We start from the raw sequence: 22,550 nt of genomic DNA, 5'->3' as shown, positions 1-22,550 counted from the left end.
CACCAAAAAAGTAAGCATGAACGTGAATGATGGATCCTTCATAACTCTTGGTCCTCAATTATCAGTAATACTTGGATTTGATAGTAATCGTACAGCTTCAAACATTGTTAACATGCAAAGTGGGTTTTATTTACTCTACATGTACAGAGACATTGTGGAATCTAGTATTGTTTATTATGCAAATGCACTATTAATACAAATAATTCCAGTTGGAAATCGAAATGAAGACATGACCACTGAAACATTTACAAAACGCATTACAGACCCATTACGAAACAAAGTTTTCAAACTACTGAGATTAATATAAAAGATGACATGGGTCGAACAATCCCATTTAAACAAGGTAGGTTAATCAAAACACTTCATTTTCGTCGCCAGAATTATCTGTGACAAAATGAGACTGTCTTATTATTGCGATACAGCCGTCTATGACACATATTACGAATATCAGTTTTGACACGGATTACTGTATTATGTTGATTCATTGACCTATCTATTTCGCTCAACTATCCCATTTTCCGGACAAGGAGTCTTAACCATAGGAAAGGAAGCTGTTCAGTTTGTCATAAATATAGCATAAAATCTCATACGAGACAAATAATTTGTTGAGACTGGAAAACGAGCAGAGAAAGGAGCTTAGAAGTTGGATAAAGATGCCAAACAGTTTGTGAGACAGGCTGTTCAAACTAATAAAAATAAGAGATACCGAAAAGTCACGTGTTCAGAATCGCTGAAATCAAGAAATGAAGAAGATCGACCCCAGACTATTTTGACAAGTAATCATGACTCTTCTTCCACATGAAAAGTCATATCAGTGAACAAAGTCTGAGCTCTGAGCTAGACCTTTTCTGTCTCATTCACTCACACACAGACTGTGATTGAGGAGGGTCAGTGGATCAAATATTATACTTTAGCAGTCATTGACTGACAGAAGACCCATTGAATTTTTTATATCAGTTTCAGGAGATACATGCTTAGATTCGGTATAATTATATCTTCATCTACAATTGTCAAACTAGATTGAACCAACACGCGTCAGTCTGTTACTTTATTCTTTAATTTTTAAGTGGATTTACTCTTAACAACAAGTTCATTTTTTTTATCTCACAATCTTTATGCTTATAAAGCCTGCATATAAACCTTATTGAGTTAAAGTGGAGAGACTGAAAGAAGTAATTTAAACATAGTCGGTAGTTTGATTGTTCCTACTTTAATTTTGTCAAGAACGATGGAATCAAAGGTCGATACGTAGAGGCGCGTGGCATTCAAGCAGTTGACATTATCAGCTGCCTACATTCAGACATCTTATTGCAGAACAAATTTTTGCTTAATGGAATAAACTTGGAATTACGTTTTGTCGAAATAAAAATGCGTTTTGTTTTATGTCCAGTGATGAATCAGGATTCAAGATTGTTCTACTGCACGTTTATATCTATGCTAAAAAGGTTAAGATAAGCTCCTCCAACATTCTGACGCATGCTAAAGCATTTCAGAAAGGAACAGCTAAATATTATTTGAAACATATAGTATGCAAGGAATTTTCATTTTTAGTTCACCTATCTACACGTCTTGTTGATAACGGTGAATTTAATGTATCGTGGAAGAAAAATCAGTACAATTTCAAACATTACAATATCAATTTCGCAGCAATCAACATGGATAAAAAATAGATTCCTGCTGATCTGTATAGACGAAGTTACGAAACGTTATTTTGTGGAATAGGAAAACAGTTTCAAGATCAAGGAACTGATATCAGTCACGAATAGTATGGGGGAGGATATACATTCTTTGCCTTTAACCTGACATCCGATCTACATGTCGAAGATTTTCACTTTATCTTGGTGAAACAAGTAAATTTACAAGTTGAGATACATTTTGGCAGAACGTTACCCAACACTATAAATATTCTTTCCTATGTAGACTATCAGTTAATTTTAGAAATTTATCAGTTCTGAAAAATATTACCTGACATTGTTTATACCACACATGTTTTTTTGATGTGTTTGCTGGTGATCAACTCCTTGACCAAGCAGCAAAAAGATCTACTCCACTAATTTGGATCAGAGTCGTTAAACAAGTCGAGAGGAAAAGGAAAGTATTTTGATCCGTATGGACTATCTCCTCATAACCTCAACACAAAAAAGATTCATCGTGACGAACTGTCAAAGGTGGACTTACAACAGAAAAGTATTGCATCCGTGTGTAGACAGTATTGTGTATATTGTGTGTATTATCGTTACCGATAACTGTTAACTAAATTTAGTTTCAATAAAGTTAGTAACGATATATTTATTCATAATTTTGTTCCAAACTGCTTTCACATAAAATCACATTTAATTGATATGTATTTTCTTGTGAAACAAATAGGTAAAAAGTTGAGAGATAAAAGAAACAGTAAAATTTAATTCGTTTGTCAAGAACATTTTATTGATAACAATAACTATTTACCGATTTTATTTACATATAAAACTTTAAAATCATAAAATTTAAACACTTATGCAAAACATTTGGCAAATTTTGGATAAAGTCGTCTTCCTCTGAAGTATTCCAAAAAGTGTCCTCTGTAGATCCTAATAAATTTAACTGAGTTTTTAAATGATGACATATAGATTAAAGAATAGTTGAATTCACTAGTGTCATTTCAGATCTTAACTATAACCAAACACATTAATCATGGTCTAACATGTCACACGTATGATGAGCCAAACTACAATAGTCGATTTCACAAGATACACACTGTTATTTCTTCAGTATTTGTAAAATAAGATACACATGTTCATCATACACTTTAATTAGTAGTGTTTCCAACTGATCATTTAATTTCTTATCTGTATAAAAATCCACAACCATATTTAAATAAACATCGATATGATAAATCTGACGATATAACCTCTATATTCTCAATATGATAAATCAACGAGAACCTTATTCAATAGGCCTGGCCAAATGGTTAGGGAGCTAGACTCGCAATCTGAGGGTCGCGGGTTCGAATCCCCGTCTCCCATGCTTGCCCTTTCAGCCGTGACGGTCAATCCCACTATTCGTTGGTAAAATAGTAGCCCAAGAGTTGGTGGTGAGTGGTGATGACTAGCTGCCTTCCCTCTTGTCTTTCACTGGCTAGCGCAGATAGCCATCGTGTAGGTTTGCGCGAAATTGAAACAAAACAAACTTATTCAATGTCATATTAATACAGTGACAATTAAAACGATACATAAGTTATATAGAGGAAATGTTATTAGCATACAAAACACAAATTACACGATTCTGCCCGCCTAGGAGAAACTCTTATTCAGCTTTACGCTGTACAGCTACATTAACAGTAAATATACACTATTTAAATTCTTCCAATTCAATTAAAGAAAAGGTAATGTCTTCCGTAGTGGTTATAGTTTTCCCTTTCCAAAGTCCTTGAACTGACGAATATTAATATTTAAACTACTTTTGTGAGTTTCGAAAGTAAGGTATTGGTCATTTCCAATAGGATAGGCATGAGCTGAATCTAATGTTTCTTGACGTCGTTTAATGGTCGACGAATCTGGCTGTTGTTGCTTCTGCTTTACTGGTTCAGCTGGACTTGTGGTTTTGGTCTTTTTGTGAATTCATTGTTGTTAACAATACTTCATTTTTTCCACCAGAAATGGACTAAAGAATATAACATTTAGTAATTAGTGAAATATAACATCATTATTAAGTAGATGTGCAATTTAACTAACTTTTTGAGAGGTAAATTGCATACACAGTTCTGCCCTTTTGAAAGCCCAACAGGTCTGCTGAAAATGTACAAGTAAAAGACAACTGTCAGCCCATGATGAGCTTTCTTTTTGAAGCTCTTGTAATACACTTTTAATATCTTACTTTAAAAGGTTTGTAGGTTATTTTAAGTAGACTGTACAAGAACAAGTTTGCAAATTATGAACAAAATAGCTGTGAGGATTTTCAGTAGTGTTCATTCTCCAAGAAAACTGTTGTAAGACAGGGGAAGTGGATCAGAAGTGAGGAGATGCAGAAGTCGAATCTATAAACTTGGCAGAAATGGCAAAGTAATTGCGTCACTTCTTGTTCAAAGCAGCCCATTTCACAATAGAGATGTGGTTAAGATTTCTACTCTCCGAATTTGGTAGATTCAATGCACGAAATTTAATAATAATCTTAAATTTTGCTTCTACTGAAAACTATATCTTAGATCAAAAGTAAGATATATCCTAAAAATATCTTAATTATGAAATACTTCTCTAAGTCAGGCCTAATCACTTAATCTAACCGTAGTACAAACTGGAAGTTAAATGGTATAAATCAGAAAATAGCAGGGAACTTAAACAGTAACAATATCTTTATTCTCTGCACTGTAGCTGTATAATTTATTACTTTTTATTTTGGAAATAAATTTACTATGGAAAACAAGCCAAAATGATGTAAATTTTATTTACAAACCTTGACTTGTAGAATTTTGTTGTGGTGTGAGTTTTGTTCAAACTCAGCTATTTACAATAGCTACTGTAGTTATGATGTGGGGGATATTCTAAAAAATAGGTCTATTTTTCTATCTATGGATTACTAAGTTAGCATGCCAAGATTGGTCTGAATCAGGAAACCCGTTTTTGGAGAAGATGCGTCCAAAGACAAACAGAAAGTTTTCCTTGGTACTGGATATCTACTGCATGGTATGTCTTAATATATATATAGTGCATACGCTCTGTTCTGACTAATATAGAAAACGACAGAAAAATAAAGATATAAATAAACACAGCTATGACATACTTACATTTGTAGATTGGTTCACCATTCTTACTTTCATTTGTTAAAGCAGCATCAGGCTAGTGATTAGGCTGAATAGTGGGGAATGGAACAGCGTATTTATATTTGAAAATAGTTCCACGTGGTGCAAGTTTCTTTCTTTAGTAAATATAATAACAGTAAAGTCATCAAACCAAAGGGTGTCCCTTTTTAATCTGAGAATTTTGCAATCACGGTCAAAAGTTCAATATAATGTAATCAACTATCGAGCCATTTTGATATCTGGGGGCATTCTACAAAATATAACTTGATATTCAGACCCTCTGGTGGTTCGTTTGTGAACCACATAACAAAACATCTACCCGCGTCCTATAGATGATCTCATTGCCCATCCCTAATGATGCACTTTGCAACTATACGCCCTCCTGCGCTACTTTGTGGAGATTTCTACCCAAATGGTACATTATTCACTCTCTGGCGCCACTTTGTGGAACTATGAGATCGCATGAGATCTAAAAGTATACCCCCTCCCCATTGGGCATCACTATTTGATGTCCACTCACCAACGAACCTCCACTGAGAAAGCTTCTTTGGGCGTATGTAGGGCCTGCTAACTGCTAATATAATAATATCGATAAATAGATAACGTTATTATTAATTCTTAGACTAAAAATCTGATTTAAAAATGACTTAAGTAAAACTGATAATAATTACAATTTGCTTGCTTAATTAGGTTCACACATAATAGTGTTTGTTCATGAAATTGATGATATATAAAGCGCCTAGACTACTACTATATCTGCATGACTCAGCCGGCCTGGTGAGCGCCGGTAATAGACAAAAGGCCTCTTCGGCACTGGATATAGCATAGGTTGTGTGGTTGACATATTATAATATATTCTCTTTCGCTTTCACCCAATGTTCTTAGAATTACTAAAAGTTATCAAAAAATTTTGAACGAAGCAATCTAAGTGATACACGGATTGAGTCTGGTGTGTAAGTAAAGTCAATGCAAGAATAGAGTTAGTCGTTGTCACAAATGGAAATATAAAGAACTGTGAAAACGTTTACCCTCTAAGTATCTTCATTGGATAGATGACAATAAACAGAACCTTTATAGAAGATGCTGGAGATCTTTAATATGCATTTGTGCAAATGAATGCAAATAGGATGACAGAGAAAGTAAATTCAGAACTGACTTACCGAGAAACACATATAAGTGAACGAAACTAAAAGCTCTGAGAGCATATCTGGAGGACGTTAGCATTGAAAATGCTTTTTTTTCTCCTTGGTTATAATTTAATGTTTTCAGAAGCAGGGTGTATTACTGAAATTTATTCTTTCTGAGCGAGATAATCAGTGGGAGCTAAATTAGTTCTCTTTTGCAAAAATTTTGCCTTGATTTTCTATTTACAGAGGTTTAGTACGTTACAGTTAAGCGTTACAGTATATGTTACCACGTCTGGTCATGCTCTTTCTGACAACTGTGTGTCTTGGCAATAGGTCTACAGCGAAGTTTTCATAGCAAAAGGCTCTGTCATAAGGTTCCATGTTCAAAGCACACCACTCTTCCGTAATGACGTTCGTAATCCATTTAGTGTAAAAGGACAATGGTTTCCCAGTGCCCATTTCAACGGTCCAACCATACAGAAATCCGTAGGTACTGCATCTGGTGAGTTGACTATTATGTGTTTGTATGGAATAGCACAAATACTGGTTTCATTTTCCAGCTTGGCCTAGCATGGCTTGGTAGTTAGGGCTCTCAACTCACAAGCTACTAATTGCGGGATCGAACCCGGCATCGAACATGTTAAACTTTCATCATGTGAATTAATAATGTAATGGTCAATCACATTATTCGATAGCCAAAAGTTGGCTGTGAGATCTGCTGGCTGGTTTCTTTCCTCGTGGTCGACAGCTCAAAATTGGGAAGTGCGGCATATAACCTTAGTAGCTTTGCCATAAACATACAAACAAATATTCTCCAGCTGATTAAGGTATGTGACGTTTGAATGGGAGGTATGACTGGAAACTTTATCTTGGTGAACCTCTTTGGCCTCGTTTTCAGACTGAGATTTTTCTTGATTATGTTGTGATTTGTTATTTGGGACACGTAGCATCTTTTACCACTAACCTTGTGTTCGTGGATTCTCACATGTTACAAGACACAACACTTTGTTTACCAAGGCTGGGGTATAACTTATTGCAGGTTTCTTTATGGATGGTCCTAGTGTCCCAAGTTGATCCACATTTCTTTGTTTTCCAATGTCATTACGTAAAAGGCATATCCACGTCTTGGAAATTCTAACTCCTTGATCTGAACGTATCTTTATGAGTGTATGAATATGTTTCATCAGAAAGCGATCAATTTTCTGTGTCAAAACACTACCGACAAAAGGCCAAACAATGTCAAAATGTAGTTATTATGCTTGCCATTCTGCAACAACTTTATATCAGCTGTGGATGTCACATGTTTTGCTGATTTGCCTAATCAAAGTAGTTTTAATACAACGTACTTAACCATGACCATGCCTACTACCCGCGATGTGATTCCATTTATTCAGTCGACAAGTTAAATTATGGCATTTTTGGTTGCAGTAAAGCTTTCAAAACATTAAACTGAACATATTTTGATCAAGCAATAAGAAAGGCGGAGCAGATGATGGTCTTATTAAAATAACTAGAAAAGATTAATCTCATGATATTTGGTGCCTCACACATAATCACATGACGCGACTTTCAAAGCCACAAAATAGATGTTAGACGTAAGGTACGAAGGCGAGTCCGAGCATGTTGAAATGGAAAATTCTGAAGGAAAAGGAATCAGATCTTGGATTATTCGAACAATAATTCGACCCCTTAAAATAAATGCTTGACAGAGATGAAAAATATCTACACCGTATTTCTAGAAGTGAGATTGCATCTACTGAAATTCTAGAGTAATTATTGACTGTCCACTCCGGCCAGTGACTGAGAAGTAAGTCTGCGGGTTTACACCGCTAAAACCGGGTTTCGATACTCGTGATGAACACAATACAGATAACCCATTGTATGGTTTTGTGCTTAACATCACACAAGCAAACGGATTGTCCAAGTTCGTGGATAGAGAAATATTAATGAATTTGTTTCGTAACCTGTGGAAACTGATGATAAAAATATTTTTACTATGTATTGCCAAACAAAACTCAAATATATTCAAGAGCAGAGAACCACAGTGGTAAAAATCAGGGTTTCAGACCGGTCTTTTCACATAAAAAGTGTTGCTACTGAGGATGAATGGAAGGTAGGTGTTAGCGAACTACTGAAATAAATACGAGTTGACACCAACATCCATGGCTATGTTGAATTCTGATAGGACCTTGGAAGCAATATCTTAGGTCGTCAAGAAATTAATGTCGCTTTTTTTTTAGATGAAAAAACCCGAACAACTAATATGTAAAAACAAAACATTTATCATATGAAATAGTCTCCATTCTTATCGATGATGCTTTTCCATCTTACAACCAGGTTGTATAGAAAAGCAATAAAGGTGACACATTTTACCTTATATATCGGTTGAATTGAACAAGCGACCTTGGTTGTGTTATTTATTATAATCATATAGTCTCTACCTAAGTTCAAAGAAGTCAATGACATCACAAGCCAGTTCAAAGAGTTATTAGTGATGGCGATGTCCAATTGCCTCGATCTGAAGTGTGCTTTAAGAATTCTAAACGAGAACAAAATCATCTGACGAATTATATTTACAATGAATACATGCTAAAAGTAGGCATACCAATCCTGGCAATGTTAAAGTTATGGCAGCAGCGGTATATCTAAGGAAACACAAATAGAATCTTCGAATGAACAAGTATCAATTTCATATGTTTTTAACTTGGGAATTACAACATATACCCGAGATGCTGACATGCTTATACTTTTCTGAACTCCATACCAAAAACATTTGAGTTGATGAAGGTACACAACAGCAACAAAAGAGAGAGAGAGATTTATATATGTCATGCACCATTACTTACCTAAAAATACCTGTAAATAGTTATCTACCTTTAACGTTGTCACAGGTTATGACATCACAAATCATAAGAGAAAGATCGCGAGGAGTGTTTGATTAATTAATCATCATCCTTACGTGAGAGTTCATAAGTTCGTTAGAGATATTATTGAAACAACTATTCCTTCAACATTCTCACTTCAATTACGGGCAGTTCTTTTAAGATCCAAAGGACTGTAGGATTTTCTACCAACATAAGTCTATTATTCAACGTCTGTTTTACACTAAAAATAACAATGATCCCGAGGTTAATGTTGAACTTGTCACCGTTTCCTGTACAACACACGTTTTAATATAAATTGTTTGCTATGATGTGTTGTATAGAATCAGAAGGGACATTCTGGTTGTTGTTTTTTTTCCAAAAAAAACATGAAAATTATATCTTAGTATTTTATTTTTTCAGCAAAGCAATTATTAAGTTAGATTTAAGATATTCGAGTCTAAAATGTGCATATTTTTGGTTTATACATTCAACTTTATGTTCTTTTAATAAAATCGGTAAAGACTGAATGTTTTTTGAATAACTGAAAACATTATGACTAAAAGTTTTAAACAAGAATCAGTAGACATTCTCGAAAGTCTTCTGGTGGCATGATTTGGAAATCAACAGTATTTCTATTTACTCTACTACGATATTTTGGCATCATTTACTGTAGTAAATGAATAACTATAAGTAAAACGTGAATATGAGTTTGTAAAAATATATTTTGCTTGAAACATTTATCAGTCAATTTTTTTCTTTTATTGAGGTATCTTATATGTTTATTTTCCGAAATAGTTTTATTACGTTAGCGACTGTGAACTATATATATATGTAAAATTCCGATTCATTTATCATTCTAGATACATATCACAAACACTCAATTAATATAAGCAATATAACAGGTTTCACCGCAGAATTAGATGTATAGATCTGTGGACATTGTAAGTATATTCAAATTGAAAAATCACTTTTAGTGATATTTGCATGAATACTTTATAAGAGTTGACAGTTGTGGTTCTAATGCAACAAATGTGAAGAAGTTCAGAGCCAACAGATTTTAAACATTAAACATACTTTTATTCGATAATTAAGAGCTCCAACGTAATATAATTCCAAACATATGATTAAACTGAAGATAGTGGAAGAATCAGCAACCTTAAAACATAGATTAAACTGAAGATAGTGGAAGAATCAGCAACCTTAAAACAGAGATTAAACTGAAGATAGTGAAAGAATCAGCAACCTTAAAACATAGATTAAATTGAAGATAGTGGAAGAATCAGCAACCTTAAACATAGATTAAACTGAAGATAGTGGAAGAATCAGCAACCTTAAAACATAGATTAAACTGACATTTGAAGTTTAAGCGTAAGTTTCATAATGATTTTTAAACTACAATGCAAGCGGACTTCTCGCTTTCTAAACTTTCATCTCCATTACTTCTTGGCGTTTGTAGTTTTAAAGATATAGTTTAACACCAAACTTACTGTTGTGATACGAATAGAATCTTCTTACCCCTAAATTTTACTATTTGACTGTACTTTCTATTACTTTTTGTTATAAAGTTATAGGAAATTATGAAAATCTCTTTGGGTTACCATTGTAACAAAAGTAAATATACTTTGATCTCACCTGTGTCCTATTTTCACACGACTGGTTCTGAGCGTCTATCAAACTATTCCATTAAATTTAGTTTAAATTCATATCGTAATATTTGAAGTAATTCACACAAACAACAGAGAATGTGCTGCATGATTTCAATAGACAAAAACAACTGCTACATCTCATACCGGCAGCGTAATTAATATCCAATTCTGGAAGTACAATATTTACAGTCGCTAAAATTATTCTTACAAGTCATGTCTGGTTATGTAGTATTATCTCCGCCACCGAAGGTGGACAGAGGTTATGTTTTCACTCCTGTATGTGTGTTTGTCAGTAAGATTTCTCGAAAACGGCTTAATGGATTTGAACGAAAGTTTGTATACACTTGGAATATGACTCAACTTAGAAGTGATTAGATTTTGGAAGGTCAAGGTCACAGCCAGGTCATGAACATAAAAAATTCCCTAGTTGTTAACATGAGAATCGATTTTTCACACTATTTTTGATCTATAACTCAGTCAAAATGATCGGATTTTGATGAATCTTGGTGGGCATATGTAGAATATTATTCCTCATTGTCCAACCAAAAATGACCCGTGTCCATTGATAATGACGGACAAACGGACTCATTTTTGTACTTTTTGAGAGTCGAATACAATCAACGCTGCGTAGAGGAGGTATGCACCCCATTGAGTGCCCCTATAGCTGTTTAATTGCAGTTATACGTTTTCTTCTCTAAGTATCTACGTTTATGAAGATGATAAATATATATGTTTCGTTAAATTACCGTTAATGGATGTGGGAAACCGAAGAAAAGCGTTATTTAATCAAGATTATTGAATCACAAATACAGTAACTCAATTTCGTAACATCAAATAAGCTTGAATTAAAGTTTATTAATTAGCTACAGATGGCGATACCAAAAATATCTTGATTTTGGAAAACGTCTATGAAACACACAAAACTGAACTGATGTGATATGAATTCTGAATTTGAATTTAAAATCATACATGAGCTTCATGAATGAACTGTCCTGTCACACCAAACATGCTCGCCCTTTCAGCCGTGGGGGCGTTATAAAGTTCAGGTCAATCACACTATTCGTTGGTAAAAGAGTAGCCCAAGAGTTGGCGGTGGGTGGAGATGACTAGCTGCCATCCCTATAGTTTAACACTGCTAAATTAGGGACGCGTAGCGTAGATAGTCCTCGTGTAGCTTTGCGCGAAATCCATAACAAACAAACAAACATGAATGAACTGTTCCATATTTCTTATCTCCGGTTCATTGCAACTTTATAAACGTTTAAGCTTAATATGTACTTATTAACACAAAATTCGATCCCAGCTTTGAGTTCAGCAACCATAATAAATTACTCCTACACCCTATCATATTTGAGTAACCTTTCGGGTGCGTATTAGCCCTTTCTCGTAAGGGGGCTACGTCATGTAGATAACGAAATCCCGTGGGCCAACACGAGTCCGCCTGTCAAGTTTGGTTACACTAGCTCTAAAACTATGGGAGGAGTTCGCGGACATACACACTAACACACAACGTGAATTAATATAAGATGCCCTAATTTAAAACAAAACAAAACATAGATTTAAAAATAAGCTTTCTGATTCACAGTTCTGTGAAATCAAGAATATGAAAATTTAATCTCCCCATGAACTATATAATATTAAAAAATATTTATACCTTATAAAATGCGTTGACCAAATGGAAACAATGAACATAAAAACAATCAACAGTATTCCGAAAATACAATGATATTATTACTATTGCTTCAATTTTAACATTGCGATCAAATGAGCTTCATTGTTCCTTTGTAAGACTTCTCAAGCCTTTACTATCAAAATATCAAACATAATTATACAGTCAACATACCTTTTTATGCTTATTATTCGGTGTTTTAAATAATACACATCTGTGATGTGTGAAAGAAATAACCTAATGACTAGTTTCAATCTGTATACTTAAAATAGTAATTTGCGTGTGTGTATATTCGTACGTGAAAAGCTTTTTAAACTATATTAAACTATGCAAAAATGTAATTAGGAGTAGGAAAATACGGTTGACGTAACCATATGCGTAAGGAAGGAGTGGGTATGAATAGTGCTATGAATTGTAAATGGAAATGCATTTATTGAATGGATCTGTCATCTCTTAGAGACCCATCTCAGACAACACTGTTTATGTGTTAAGGTTCTGTGTGTGAATTTCTTCACTAGTTTATAAACGCTTAGAGTACTGGTACCGTCACCCTGTTGCCCAGTTACCAAGTTTTGAAAGCGTTACTAGATCTGATGTTTCCTACCAGATGAGTCGATCGGTTTGCCATTTTTGATCACACCATTCTCAAAGTGTTATTTGTATTAAAAGCGTTTGGAGGGTATCACGTATTGTGTAATAGATTTATCTCACTTAGGCTTAAACTTACAGTCATTGAGATGCCCCGCACGGCCATCTGATTCGTTCAGGATTCTACTCAACTGTTTTAATTACATTAAATACATAGAAAGCACATTTTATAAGATTTATGCATTCAAATACAAAGTACCTCAACCAGGTCCTGGCATGGCCAGGTAGTTAGGAAGCTCGACTCGCAATCTGTGGGTCACGGGTTCGGATCCTCGTCCCACTAAACATGCTCGCCCTTTCAGCCGTAGGGGCCTTATAATATGACGATCAATCACACTATTCGTTGGTAAAAGAGTAGCCCAAGAGTTGGTGGTGGGTGGTGATGACTAGCTGCCAACCTCTAGTCTTTCACTGCTAAATGAGGGATGGCTAGCGCAGATAGCCATCGTGTAGCTTTGTGCAAAATTCAAAACAAACCCAAACCACAACCAATAAAAATGTTTAGTACGTGAAGCACGAGTTTTCCCTTTAGTAAATTATCATAAAACGTCGAACTAAAACAGCCAATTAATTGGCATAAAAATTAACATGCTCATTATATGGATATATCCTAGAATGTGTTTCAAACAGATTAAATGACATTAAAGTGAATCGGTGAAAAAAAAATATTAACATAATTAGATAAAATTTCTACCAGAAAGCACTGGTTTGGAGTTTTCATTTGTGAATGCTTAGCTCTGCTGTATTCTATATTTTGTTTCTCTAAGCACACAATGTTTTAAAATCAGAATGGAGTTCCATCAAAACTGAATAAACTGGCATTTGTGATAGTTGCAATTCTAAGAACTTGAGAATGTAAGTACAGAAGAATATATAATGATATGTCATTCACTCTATATCTGCTGTCTTCAGTACCGACGGGCCCGGCATGGCCAGGTGGTTAGAGAGCTGGACTCGCAATCCGAGGGTCGCAGGTTCGAATGGGACGGCCCAACAAACATGCTCGCCCCTTTAGCCGTTAGGGCGTTATAATGTGACGTTCAATCCCACTATTCGTTGGTAAAACAGTAGCCCAAGAGTTGGCGGTGGGTGGTGATGACTAGCTGCCTTCCCTCTAGTTTTACACTGCTAAATTAGGGACGGCTAGCGCAGATAGCCCTCATGTAGTTTTGCGCTAAATTTAAAACAAACAAACAAACAGTACCGACGAGGCCTATCATCTAATACAAAATACGCCCAAAGCACACCACTCTTCCCCGACAAATTTCCATAATCCATTTATTGTACGAGGACGATAGTTTTCTAGCGCCTGTTGCAGGATCCCGATCGCACAGAAATCCACAGGCTTTGTGTCTGGTGACTTGAGCGGTATATCGTCGTATGGAATAGTATGAATATACGTTTCATTCTTCACCTACTTGAGGTATCTAACGGTTGGATGGAAGGTGTGACTGGATGTTTTATCTTGGTGAACCCATACCTTGTTGGCCTCGTTTTCATACAGAGATCTTTCTTGATTATTTTGAGTACTGTTGCCTAGGGCACGTGAATGTCTTTTTGCACTGACGTTTGTGTTACAAGACGTCATAACCTGCTTACCACAGCTGGGGTACGACTTGTTCAAGGACTCTTCCTGGATGGTTTTAATTTTCTAAGCTGATTCATGTTTCTTTATTTTTCCAATGTCGTTAAGTACAATAGTTACCTCTATCTTGGAAATTTTAAATCCCCGATCATAACACATCTCTTCGTCTTATCGTATGAATACATTTCGTTCCACTGCGACTTTACTTAGGCTGTGGTTGTCAAGTGACTTGGTAGTTTGATTATTCAAATTCATTTTAATATAAAGTATTCAACCCAGTGTGTTATTGACAAGTTACTTCATCACAAATTAGAAATTAGAGGATCTTTTGTAAACAGGAAGGGAGAATTTATTTTTTGTAAATGGCAGTGATTATACGAGCTTTAGAGCACGTAAACCACGAAAAACTGCAATGTTATTGGGTATGCAATTACTATCAATTCACCAATAGAAGGTAGATTTTTAAGAGCCCATGATATCACTTTGGGATATGTTTTGAATAAGTGAATAAGCTTTTGTCTTTTTATTTTAAAAGCCTTTCTGAATGTTGAGGTTCAGTCTGTAAGAAAACAAATTACACCACATGACCTTATGTAACAGGATTAAAAAAGAAATACGAAATAGATTTATTTTACCTTCGTGAGTAACATCCTATTAGAGTTTTACTCAACTCAACACCACACCCACCTCTTAACAGGACAAACTGAAGTTTCAACTGTCGAGAAAAAGTTATTCTCGGAAAAGTAAAACCTAAATAAAACCCACCACACGTATAGAACAAAGACACTCTTGCGTGCAGGTGGTAAGAACATCATTCTCTGAAGTGGTCACCAAAAACTCCGTCTCTGAAAACAGGATGAGAAGAGTTGCTTCCCACACTAGTACAAGAGATGTTTGTCATCAACGATAGGGGTACTGAGCCCCAAATCACCCTGATCAGTCGTCACGTCCAACTCAAGAGCTAGATGTTCTGATATCCTACAGTAGAGCTTTACCATTTTCACCAGAAGTCAAGAAACGATATTTATTTTCAGATGAAAAGATATACTGTTATTCAAGGATTACTTCGAGACCACCCACTGTGATTCTTAGAAAAGAACACCTAACTTTCTTTAACACAGTTGCAAAAAATTATCTAGTCCTGTCGATGATGATTCGTTTCATCGACGGCAAACATTTTTAGTTGATTTCTATAAATAAATACCCACTGATACTCAGAATATTGAAACCAAAACCTATGTCCGGTTATTTGGTAATTATTTTATATTTCACAAATAAAGTAACAAAATCTTCAGTATAAAGTATAAAACTCTCTGGTGGCTCAGCGGTATGTTAAAGGGCTTATAACGCTTAACATCGGGTTTTGATACTCGCTGTGGGCAGAGAACAGATAGCTAGTTATGAAGCTTTACGCTTAATGATAAACAAAGTATTAAATCTATAGCTTTTTACAATTCAAAAAAAGTTAAGTTATAATTAATAGTGACATAAAATTGCATAGTTTGTTAAGGCTTACGTTAGATAAAAGCTTTATTGTAATATTTAAATAAAAACATTGTGGCATAACGTTTTTTTAACTAAAAGGATTATGAAGCTGATTGCCCAAAATATTTATAATTTTATTTTTTAAGTCGAGAAAAAAAGATGAAAAGTATGCTTGAATGTCGAGTTTTTTTTTCATTCCTCTTTATAAATCCATTATGGATTTCAAATCAGATATGTGATAGAATAGTATGTAGCAGTAAAAATATCGTTAAAATGTTATTGATACGCAGTACAAGAAATTTCAAACTTATTTCTCCTAAAATGATGAAGCTTTTTTTAAGCTTAACAATAATGATTATAAACTGGTTTGAAGGCAGATGTTCTTTTTTCAGATTTATTAGTTATTTTGCACCATAAAATCAAATTAGATTTTCATAACTGTAGGTGTAAATAACTTACTTGGAATTTGAACAATTTTGAACGAATGGATAAATTTTCAGAGGAATAACCCATACAATGTGTTTTGAAAATGAAATGTGAAAACGTGAAAATGGGGCAGTTTATCAGTTGAGATGTTCTTACTGCAGCTATTAACACTTTACATTTGCATAGTAACAAATGGTTTAGCATTTAGAAAATAACAATAATCCGATATTTTAATGAGACTGTACGAGCGAAAACAAAATGTAGTCTTTTATTGGTTATCTACGTCCTTAGCCTCCTGTAGCTTTGTTAAGCATGCTTCCTTGTCAGTTATTCAGTTGATGGTGTATTCCATATTAACGTAAGGTGGCAATCATATATTGGCAGTCAAGTGCTAAATCATCATAGCGCTTTTAGATTGTTAATTAATGTGTTATGTTTTGTTAACTATAAGTTCTATATTCACCATTAATTACATCTGAGTCACAGAACAAATAGTATTTCTATAATATTAAGTCTTCGGTGATTAAAACACTACACAATTTGTTTTTTAGTTGTGATTTTATTAACTTTCATACAGAAAAACCTTATTAAAAGTAAGCTGATCCGAAAATATCTTAAATTTAGTTACTTTTAGTTTTTTCAGTACAAACATATTTGTGGTGAAAACATCAAAGTTGAATATTTTCCACATTTTTACCAGCTTGCCTGTTTTATATTTTCATCATTAATAACAAGAAATTATTTGACAAGCTTGGGTAGGATTTGATTTCGAAGTTACTTTTTTTTGTTGTGTTTCTTCATATCCTTTTACCAATTTTGCTGTTACCTGCTGGATCAGAGGTAATTTTACAGGCTTACAAAGCAAAAATCTGGAGTTCGATTCCACGCAATGGACAAAGTGCAGGTAGCTCGTTGCGCAGCCTTGCATTAAGAAAACGATAATAACCAATTTTACTTTTAAAACCCATTTTGTACATTATATCGTGAATAGCCCGTGTGTCTTATGAAAATAAAATAATAAATAACAGCTAAATAAGAAAGACTAATTAAAATACTCTAAAATTTGAGATAACACTCATCTTATTTGTAAGTGAGCTATCTCGATATTTTTGTATTTATATGAATATTAATTTTTGAAAAAAGTATAGCAAGCTAATCATTCAATGGATTTTAATTAATCATATACAGGTTATTCTAAGGCGACCTATATTTCGCCATTTAACTTAGACTAATTAATTCAATAAAATAACCATAATATAAAATAATGTTTCGTTACTTTGAAGGATACAGAAACTTTAAAAAATAACTATATAATTGAGATTGACTGTGGTCATCATATATAGTAAAATTTGTTTCATTACTTGATCCACTGTTATGTACAAGTACATCTTGTGATAGCACTATTTTTACATCTATAGTCTTCCGACAGCGAGGAAGTAAAATATGTATAGTACACCCTGGAGCTGGTTTATCTTCACATTAATATATATCTAACTATAATAACGCTTTTTCGGAAGATTAATAGTGTCATTGAGAGTATTTCATAGTCGGCATACACTAATTTAACTATTCTACAAAAAATATTTGCCGTCTAGTGAATATAGACCCCCCAGTGGCACAGCGGTATGTCTGCGGACTTACAACGCTAGAAACCGGGTTTCGATACCCGTGGTGGCCGTAGCACAGATAGCTCTTGTATCTTCGTGTTTAACTACAAACAAACTAGTGACTGTATTTATCAGTACAGTTCTAAAAACATTGTTTTCATTAGAGGTATAAAAATTTTAGACCAATCTATTAATTAGATTTAGAGATTTAAAACATTCTAATGCAAATTTCAGGACCGTAAATGAGCCGAATTTTCATCAAGCACATTTTCTTGTCCTATCCACATTTGACCTGTGATATGCCACATTACTTAAAAGTTTATGTCGAAAGACTGAGGAATATTGCGGTGCATATGAGAAATAATTGGCCTGTATAGGTACAACCCTTCGATTGAATGTCAAAAGTATAATCAAGTTAAAAAAAGAAGAAAAGGGCGACTTGGGCAATTTCATCACATGGTCATGAGAACTAGAAGTAGACATATGAAACCGACAAGATATTGAAGCTGTTTGATGACTGATTGGATGATAAGAGATGATTTGGAAAATTGTTGTAGACATGCTACATTTATGTCATGAACGGAAAACGTTATCAAAGCTAAATGATCTAGCGTGTCGACTAAAACTGGATGTTAAGGGACGACTGATTTCACACAGAGATGGTAGGAACTCAGTTCCATTTAATTATTTCATCTTATTTGCTATAAACAGTTTATGATCAAATCTTCTATTTGCTGATTAAGTACAATGTCAAAAATGAAGAGCATTCTACTAAATTTTCAAACAAATAAACATAATATTCAAGGTGTATATAAAAGTATTCAAAACATTCTATAAAGACAAAAATGCTGGAATATGTTGAAACTTACTATGGACACTGAAATATCTTGAATTATAAAAGTATTTTACGAGAACTCGAAACTTATCAACTAAATCAATCCACTCCAAGGACTTTAGGTTCGTTTGTTTGTAATTAAGCACAAAGCTACACAATGGGTTATCAGTGCTCTGCCCTGCACGGGTATCGAAACCCAGATTCTAGAGTTTTAAGTCCGCAGACATACCACTGTGCCACTCGGGGGTGGGGGGGGGTAAGGACTTTAGATAAAATAATTTTGTTGAATTTTATTTCTATGAATTCTTTTTTTTTTTATTATTTTGACCAATGTCATGGAGTAAAATCCACTTTTCAATACAAATCATATTTATTTTCACAACTGTCTTGTTAACTTATAAAATACTGTTACATACCTATTAAAACTGAAAAAAAAATATGCGCAGTGATTCAGAAATTTAAGAGAAACATAAAAAAAAATTAAAAAAGGATCAAGCATTTGTAGGCAGATTGAATTTCGTCAAATTTCGACCAACGACCTTCTCTGATCCAATTAAAGGTTGTTAAAAACAAATGTTAAACTTGTTTTTCCTTTGTTAAAAATTGAGTCTCTTTTAAACCATTAACTTTTACATTTTGAATAAGTAATATTAGTCTGTTAATCGTGTTACTTTTTAACTCAGTAAAAAATGAAAAGTTGGAAGCGTCTGTAAATATTCCAGAACTGCTTTTCTTGATACATTATAATATTTTACTTTATAACCTATAAATATGAAAAGAAATGTTAAATATGTATATATAAACACATCACTTCCAACACAGCCACCATGTTAAGGCTTATTTTACAAAATTTCATCATAATGGTTTATACCACTATGGCTATTAGAGTTTGTATCACAGCATTAGTGTCTCAATGGTAGAAATCATGGCGTAACCGTAGCCTAGATCAATACATTATAACAACGAGAATATAGTCTTCATTGCGGAAATTCACTTATAGTGGCCTATTTTAAGGAGTAATCATTAACTACCAAAGAAGAAAAACCTCAGCCAATCTGTGTTTACCAGCAGAACTGTGTTTACATTCTATACCATCTGAACCCTTCGTGCTGGTATTCCGCGTATTGACATTTATGCCGTTGAATGATTCTTGTGTACATAAATATGTTATCGATGTTAGAAATAAGCATATAATGTGTGTTATTAATCTTTACCTTAAAAATATGACTTATACATGAAGTAAATAAAATTGATAATAGTTACAATTCACCCACTTAATCTAGTTCATACCATAATAGTTGTTGATCATGAAAGCTGATGATACTTAGTGTCGCATCCCAGACGGCCTGATGAACCATGGTAGTCGACGAAAGATCTCGTCGGCACAGAATATGTAATGTAGTAAATATGTAATGTGGTTGACGTATAATAGCACATTATTCTATATTTTCACACATAAATTCTTAGAAATATGTTTAAGGTATTCTATATTTATCACTACATATTCAAATTCATTTGCATGTTTCTACGCGAAACATCATAATCTATATTGCTATTGATATAATGATCTATGTTGTACTGGCATAACTGTCGCCTATACAAGTATATGACTGTGCTGGTATCATGGTCTCTACAATTGTATTATGATCATTATGGCAGTAAGAGAAGCAGTGCATCTGTGGTCTAACGAAACTTATGATTTAACTAATATCAGTTTTATCATGTCTATAAGGTTCTAGTACAGTTTATGTGCATGTATCTTTGTTATTATTATTATCATAGTTTATGAATTATACCCACTTCATTATAGTCTACACGTGGTTGAGTATGTTATGTTAAAACGACTTTGAATATGCAAACCAACAAGTCTTGTGGCAACTACAGTCAATATAAAGTCGCCGTGGATCAGAATAAATCAGAACTAAATGTTGACATTGCTTGGCGTTTCGTAGAAAAATGTGATACCACAAAAAAAATATGCTTTTAGGAAGGGCATGTAACAGCCTTTTCCAACCCAGAATATTCATAAATATGTATTCATACTGGGGGAATTTAAATTGTTCAAGACGGAGATAAACATGGTACTTAATGATAGTGTTGTTGACTTTTAATATATTTTCCTTTACTTTCATTCATGGGTTCTTAGAAATGTATTCGGCATTACTGTGTTTCATTAATGTAGAATAGATAAAACGATTAAAAATCACAGTTTATCTATAACAATACTTTATTGACCCTCTTATACCTATATATTACTTATATGTATAGGCATTTTTGTGTTACAATTTATCTATAGCAATACTTTATTGACCCTCTTATACCTATATATTACTTATATGCACGGTCATTTTTGTGTCACAATTTATCTATAACAATACTTTATTGACCCTCTTATACCTATATATTATTTATATGTACGGCATTTTTGTGTCACAACTTATCTATAGCAATACTTTATTGACCCTCTTATACCTATATATTACTTATGTGTACGGTAGTTTAATTGTTTCTGATGGTATATCGATATTTGAGAAACATAGCATATATCCTTTAATTTATTGACACAAAAATGACCGTACATATAAGTAATATATAGGTATAAGAGGGTCAATAAATTATTGTTATAGATAAATTGTGACACAAAAATGACCGTACATATAAGTAATATATAGGTATAAGAGGGTCAATAAAATATTGCTATAGATGAATTGTGACATAAAAATGGCAATATATAGGATATAAATGATCGGAACTTGTGTATTATTAAACATTTAATAAATAATTCAAATCAACGTTTCACATTTACAAAATTTTATAAACTTTATTGAAGCCGTCAACGGCTTTCAATTTAAATGCACATTTTACATGTACATGTTTCGACGTCCTCTACGTCGTCTTCAGAAGTTATTTGCAAGACAGTAATTTATACTTTTTTCCTATATTATATGATATTACATTGCATTGTTACTTACATAATTCCTTGGTCAGCCTTTATAATCATCATCATGTGTCATCTGCTCGAAGCATGTAGTCTGTCATTGAGCGCCATTATTCTCTTCTTTCCGCCATTCTAACACAGTTACAATACAGTGTTCCAATCTTTGGCGTTAACCATCAAGATATTTCCTAGTCTGCTTCTTCCTCTTTTCTCATTCAGTTTTCTCTCTAGCAACAGTCTTTGTATTCCATTTCTTCTAATTATATGTCCAAAGTACTCACATGTTCTTTTCTTGATAATTGATAATAGTGTTCGTCTAGTTTTCATCATTTCTAATACTTGTTCATTTGTCTTATGTTCTTTCTTGATAATTGATAATAGTGTTCTTCTAGTTTCATCATTTCTAATACTTGTTCATTAATCTTATGTTCTTTCTTGATAATTGATAATAATGTTCTTCTAGTTTTCATCATTTCTAATACTTGTTCATTTATCTTATGTTCTTTCTTGATAATAGTGTTCTTCTAGTTTTCATCATTTATAATACTTGTTCATTTGTCTTATGTTCTTTCTTGATAACTAATAATAATGTTCTTCTAGTTTTCATCATTTCTAATACTTGTTCATTTGTCTTATATATACTTGTTCATTTGTCTTATATATACTTGTTCATTTGTCTTATATTCTTTCTTGATAATTGATAATAATGTTCTTCTAGTTTTCATCATTTCTAATTTTTGTTCATTAATCTTATGTTCTTTCTTGATAATTGATAATAGTGTTCTTCTAGTTTTCATAATTTCTAATACTTGTTCATTTGTCTTATGTTCTTTCTTGATAACTGATAGTAATGTTCTTCTAGTTTCATCATTTCTAATACCTGATGATGTGTCTTATGTTCTTTCTTGATAACTGATAGTAATGTTCTTCTAGTTTCATCATT

This window comes from Limulus polyphemus, unplaced genomic scaffold (assembly GCF_000517525.1).
Source record: "Limulus polyphemus unplaced genomic scaffold, Limulus_polyphemus-2.1.2 Scaffold16, whole genome shotgun sequence".
NCBI classification, from domain to species: Eukaryota; Metazoa; Arthropoda; class Merostomata; order Xiphosura; family Limulidae; genus Limulus; species Limulus polyphemus.
Note: the sequence above shows the minus strand (reverse complement) of the source record.